Source organism: Malus domestica, chromosome 13 (assembly GCF_042453785.1).
Source record: "Malus domestica chromosome 13, GDT2T_hap1".
In the NCBI taxonomy this organism is placed as follows: domain Eukaryota; kingdom Viridiplantae; phylum Streptophyta; class Magnoliopsida; order Rosales; family Rosaceae; genus Malus; species Malus domestica.
This window is the reverse complement of record NC_091673.1, coordinates 8,199,638-8,205,897: the sequence shown is the minus strand read 5'-3', so window position 1 is coordinate 8,205,897 and position 6,260 is coordinate 8,199,638. Positions and strand designations below refer to the sequence as shown.

Below are 6,260 nucleotides of genomic sequence, written 5' to 3'. Positions count from 1 at the left end.
TTTCAGAATAAATATTAAATTTTGCACTTCCTTTCAAAATAAATGATAAATTCAACGTTCTTTTCATTCTATGACAAAGTATTTTAGATCATGCACTAATTGAAAAGGAATGAGGATCGCCTGCTTGTATTAAATAATTTGGAGCATTCTAACAACATTTCTGTCATTCATGTCGTGACCTTGTTAAAGGATGAACGAAATTCACAAACATGATCTCTCAACTTTCTGATATCAGACCAAACATAATATAATATATACACATTCATTTTCATAGCAGTCAACATTCACGAAAACCCTTCATATGTTACAAGACCTTATATAGTATATATACATCGAAAATGCACGAAGTTGATAAGCATGCAAACCAAAACGGAGATGTGAATGGGAGACGAAGATCGATGAGGAGTTTAACGGAAAGAATGCTTGATGGAGTGGCTTTCTTGTGATTTAGGAAAAGAAAGTGGACCAGGTGATGGGCTTAAGCTGGGGTCGACTCGAAACACGGTAGGCCCAATTCAGATTTATATAATTTAATTGGGCTTATAATTTTTTGAATAAAAATAAATAAATGGGCTATTTGTTTTGGTCAAAGAAATAAAAATGGACTTAAAGGATACATCAAGAAAAATAATTATTTTTAAAATTTTTGCTGGCTATGGGGTTCGAACCCATGCGCACTTGTGTGCAGAAGATCTTAAGTCTTCCCCCTTAACCTCTCGGGCAAACCAGCTGATGATGAATTACATACTGTTTAACCATATATATTTTTATTATTTTTAGTCATTTGTTGAAGTAGTTTTCATGCATTGAAAGTGGACAGTAACAACACTTTGCAGATCACGTGTAACCTATGACCCAGTAATACAACCCCATAAATAGAAGTTGGTTCCGTATCTAATCAAATTTATGCAACCAAATGATTAAAAGAAAAATGAACAATACTTATGTGTTCTCAGTGACATAGATGACATACTAAGTAATAGTGCAACATATATTTTCTTGTTTGTAATGCCTTAAGAAGAGCCTTTTTACGTGTTTAGTAGATGAAAACTCGAGTTTTAAAAACGCAACAACATTTGTTATATTATTGTTGTTTCATGTCATTGAATTGTAATAGAAAATCCTAGACGGTCAAAACCAAGTAAACATATTCTCCTAGAGAGTATATACTTTTTCTTTGAGATAGTTAGATGTAAGAGCAATTATGTAGACAATTATTAGGATTAATTCTTGAAATTTTGTTTTGAGTTTAGGTCCATTGACTTTGGATCCAGCTAAGTAACTTTTTAAATTTTAATGATGAGTCAACATATTTTAAGGGTGTGATTTCACAAACTTATTGAAAGGTCCTTAACATAGGTTCGTTAACGTTACAAACCACATGGATATGTTCGATAAATCATCTAATTTAACCTGCATAAGAGGTTTACTAGTATTATAAACAACTAGTTCTACTCTTCTAAGATTCTCATTTTGAAGACTTGTGAAGATCAAAGTATATTAGTCCCAAGATCGTCTCTCCAAATAGCAATAAAGTCCAAATGATTTATGAAATTAAGATAGTAGAAATGTCTGCATACTTGTGTGGTAATTCAAAAGTGGGGCTGCTCATATGAAATGATGGCATATGATTTAAAATTGGTCAAACCTCAAACCCCATTGGTAGTCTACATGGCACGTGTCTCACCCTAGTGGACCGTTGGTTGGATTTTTGCTCGTTACTTTATTTATCAACATTTAAATTTTTAGATTTTTTTATCTCTAATTACTTGCATATATATATATATATATATATATATCGGAGTAGGATTCTCTTCTCTCATTTTTTTCTTTTCTTTCCATCATCTCATATTTAAACGGTCACGATTATACCATATCGATATTTTACATTAATTTTATATAAAAAGAAAATGACAAAATAGAGAATGTGAGAAGATGAGAATGAAGGGAATGAAAAGAGAAGGCCATGCGTATCATGCTTTTCAAGTGGCACTTGCCGACATGCATTTTTTCACCTTTCATTTTACCTCTTAGGTAGAAGTTAAACAAACTAATATCATGAATCATGATTCATTCCCAACAAGTCAACAACTCGTGGCGACTCTATTATATTACCCAAAATGCTAGGTATTATGAATACAAGTTTTGGATTTTATTCTTTTAACATAAGGCTGGTTTGGAATTATTTTTAAAATAATTAAAAATGTTTTTTTTTTAAATAAAATCAATCTTTAGTAAAATGCAAGTTAAACATGAAGAAAATATATGAAGTACATAACTGATTTTTTTTAAGTAAACAGTTATGTACTTTTGAACTCAGAAACATTTTTTTCTAAAAACGGTTTCAATAATTTGAAAAGCACTTTCATACGAGTCCATACACATAAAGAAATATGACAGTAGATGGCTGGCAAACTTAAACATTATTATGATGTTTTAATCGCCTAATTTCAAGAGAGAAAAAAAAAACTATAGACCCTGTCATTATTGCAAAATAGGTGACGAGTTCTCTAGTTCGATTTAAAGCAAATGATTTACGCCTGTTTTTTTTATCTTTTCCTCATTGTCCACACTTTTATTTATGTTCATTGATTTTTCTTTGATTTATTCAATACAAACATCAGTATAAAACACACATGTAAGGGGAAATGATGTTCATATATTTTTTCCCTTTCTCAAGTATTCTTTGTTACCGTTAGTAGTTGCCAGAGGTACACCCGAAATAATTTAAAAATATTATCTACCTAGCATTTTTATTAGTTAATGATTGAAAGACGAACTTGTGAGTGAGGAAAGCTAATCACTCGCCATCATGGAAGGAGCTGCAAGTTGTTTTAGATGCAAAGTTCGAACAAATTCTGAAATTTGACTTGGAGATGCGAACTTTTTGTTGTTATGCTCATCATCCCCGGAAGCAAGGGGATGGTTTCAATCTTTCAATTTCAGTCATAGCTTGCTCAACAGTGTTCGGCCCCATATCCTTAATTTGGGCACCAACCTTATCCATTCTTTGACTATTATTTCAATCATTCCTCGAGTATTTTCCTCCATTTTTTGTTCTATTATATGCTTTAATTATTACTAAAGTATTAAGCACTCTCCCAAAATAGTGTTAAGATAATCTTCGGATCTCACTGTCTGAAGTTTAAAGACTAAGAAGTCATGATATTACAAGAGAAAGAAAGAGAGTGTAATACCCTGAAAGTTTAAAATATATAATTATGTGGAATTTTTTTAATTGGGAAGTAAAATGACAAAAATGTCCCTAGTTGACGAAACGTAAGTTTATGAGGATGTATTTTATCCTCATATGTGTTATCGTATTTCTTGGCATATTTGGATAGAGCTCAACCCTACGAAGCTCATAAGCGAAAACCGTTTGCGAGTCCGAATTATAACGGTATAGTTACAGATATTTGAAGTCGTGTTACTAAACTAAAGTTATTAAATAAATTAAACTCCCACTAGGTGGGAAGGAGAACGAAGGAAGGGCTTGGTTTTTGGCCCAATCAGTTAATGGGAAAGGAAAAAAAGAAAGAGAAATAAAAGGGGGAGGAGGGAAGAAACCCCAATCCCGTCGACCTGTGCACCCACGACAACCTGGTTTTGAACCGATGAAATTTCGGGGGATTCTCAGCTGTTTTTCAGACGATTTTCACCCCACCTTCACCTGCAATCTCTTCCATAACATCTCCTCTATTATTTTAGCCCTAGATTGAGGGGTATAGGGCCCAAATTTGTGAAGGAAGACACACTACATCATGGGGGTTCGACGGTGATTCCTCTGATCCGACGAGTTTCACCATCCTTAATCAACTCCCCTTGGATCCAGGAACAAGACCCGACTGGTTGTTGGGGCGTTGGAACATCGAGGAGGTCGAATCGAACAACACCTACCTTAGGGTTTCTGGCGGGTTCGAATCAATTTGGAGCTTTTCCAGGTCAAATTGGACTTGGCCACATGTATAAAGTTTGTTCTACTCTTTGAGATCTATATTTCTATAATTTTTGAGAATTTTTAAGAATAGTTGAAATTTTCCTGCAAGTCGGGGTGGCTGACCGCGCATGAGGCGGCGCGTGGACAGAGGGCCGTCAATGTTATTTTTATGCTAAATTAGATGTTTTGAATTCAGTTTTGATATTCGTATGACGTAGGTTGATCGTTTGAACCTAAATTCACTATGATACGTTACTTGGTCAATATAGGAATCGATGATCCGACCGTTGGATCGTCACCAAACTTTGAGACATTATAATACGTAATATTTGAAGACCTTGGGAACTTACGGATAGGGAATCCGATGTACAGATCTTCTCGAATTAGATTTCTAAATTCGTAAAATAAAACATCGACCGCCACTTGAATTGTGATTGGCGGATATCCGACTGTTGAATCGTAATGAAATTTTAGTATGTTGTTCTAGAAGCGTAATGTGAACTACGAATGGCTTGATCCCTTCGTAGGGTACGTAGGTAGTCTAATGAGAATGTTAGATGCAACCATAAAATAATCAAATTTATTATTGTGCTAGATTTCTTCTAGGAAAGAAATTATTATGGTTAATAGCGTGGAAATTGATCATGAATTTATTTTGGCCCATCACCGGATTTTGGCTTTTGAATTAGAAATTTTTGGGTCGTTACAAATTGGTATCAGAGCGAATGATCCTACTTTCAATTTGTTATACTCTTGAATTCTTCTCGTGGTGAATTATGAAGTGCAATGTGAATGCATTATTTCATAATTTTTGTGAATAAAGTGTTATGGAAATTATGAGTTGCATTGTTAGTGCATTATTCATAATTTATGGGATTAATGTGGCATTAATGTGAAATACATATGTTTTATGAATCTCGCACTTACAGGAGAGTGAATATATATTTATATTCTCTTGTTTTGATAATGTGAAATATGATTGTGGTGATATGCATTTATGTGAAATGCATTATTTCAAAATTTTGTGAATAAAGTGGCATCCAGGTGACATATATATGGAGGACCACTCGCATATGTGGCATGTGCAATTTCCATGGCAACTATGGAGTTTTGTGAGTGGAAATTATGATTTGCATTGTGGTTGCACTATTTCATAATTTCTATGAATATGTGAGATACCTATATGTATTGTGGATTACTCACGTGTTATGTTGTGAGTACAGGTTCCTGTGGATTGTAAATGCAGGTTCCCTTGATGATTTTGATGACCTGAGAGTGAAAGGACTGTGAGGTTCCCCTGGGTTTCGATCCCCTAAACCTCTGGAGGCCTACATGGCTAGACTTGTACCATATCCTGTGGGAAGGGTACTTGGTTATGGGGTGTGGGATTAAATGGACATTCTCGTTACCCTACTTCGTGCTGTTGTGGTCTAATTGAAGTGAAGGTAATCGACCGTGGGACCAGTCATCAGGTTGGATTATGTTTGCACACGAATTATGAAGGTGAATCGTGGTGACGGTTGTATATAGCCAATAATGGTAAGTGATTCTACCAGTGATAATGATTTGGTGGGAATTTCTTATATTTGATTGCCAATTTAAATGGTTTGGCTTGAAACTGTGATCTTTGCCTAGACACAGATGATTATGGTTTGAATTTCGATGTTTATTTGGCCGATGATGGTTACGGCTTGAATTTATGATATTTATTTTGCCAAGGATGAATGTGGCAAAATTTTCTGATGTTTGGTATCGCCGGTGATTGTGGTTAGGAATTTTGAGGAAGAATCGTGGTAACGGCTGCGTATAACCAATGATGGTAAGTGGTTTACCAATGATTGTGATATTTGTTTTGCCAATGCGAATTCTGACTTGGTGTGATATTTATTTTGCCAATGTATATGGCTAGAATTTCTAATATTTATTTTGCCAATGAATGTGGCTGGGAATATGAGAATGTGGATGAGGATCACGATTATTTATTCGTTGATTTACTTATTTTTTGGAACTTGAATAAAATCATAGACTGAGGTTATGATTTTATTCACTATAAATGGAATGGTGGACTTAGCTCTAATTCATTTTTTTGTTATTTGAGGGTAGAAATCTCGAGGACGAGATTTATTTTAATGGGGGTCGAATGTAATACCCTGAAAATTTAAAATATATGATTATGTGGAATTTTTTTAATTGGGAAGTAAAATGATGAAAATGTCCCTCGTTGACGAAACGTAAGTTTATGAGGACGTATTTTATCCTCATATGTGTTATCGTATTTCTTGGCATATTTGGATAGAGCTCAACCCTACGAAGCTCATAGGTG

The 6,260-nt window shown here is 34.4% G+C and overlaps 1 non-coding gene across 1 annotated transcript; it reads right to left on the bottom strand.

Moving 5' to 3' along the window:
• Positions 1-647: 647 nt before the first annotated feature.
• Positions 648-730, bottom strand: TRNAL-UAA (transfer RNA leucine (anticodon UAA)). The gene has a single exon. It is a non-coding gene; the product is annotated as a tRNA-Leu (tRNA).
• Positions 731-6,260: the final 5,530 nt, after the last annotated feature.